This window comes from Fulmarus glacialis, unplaced genomic scaffold, assembly GCF_000690835.1.
Source record: "Fulmarus glacialis isolate BGI_N327 unplaced genomic scaffold, ASM69083v1 scaffold22027, whole genome shotgun sequence".
Lineage (NCBI taxonomy): Eukaryota > Metazoa > Chordata > Aves > Procellariiformes > Procellariidae > Fulmarus > Fulmarus glacialis.
Genome location: NW_009224076.1, coordinates 1 through 210, shown reverse-complemented (window position 1 = coordinate 210; position 210 = coordinate 1).

Sequence of the window (210 nt, the reverse complement as noted above, 5' to 3'; positions counted from 1 at the left end):
GAGCAGCTGCAAGGTGTGAACGCCAGGGGAGTGGAGCATCGCAGCGGCTTGTGCTGCAGGGCGCTGGCTGCCTGGGGGCCCCCACGCACCCTGCTTGCCGGGGTCTGTGCAGCACAGCTGAGATCCCGCTTCTCTTTAAGCCCATTTTATAGTCAGGGATTTAAATGAAAAGTGACTCCACCTCCGGCCAGAACCCGCCCCTCTGGAACT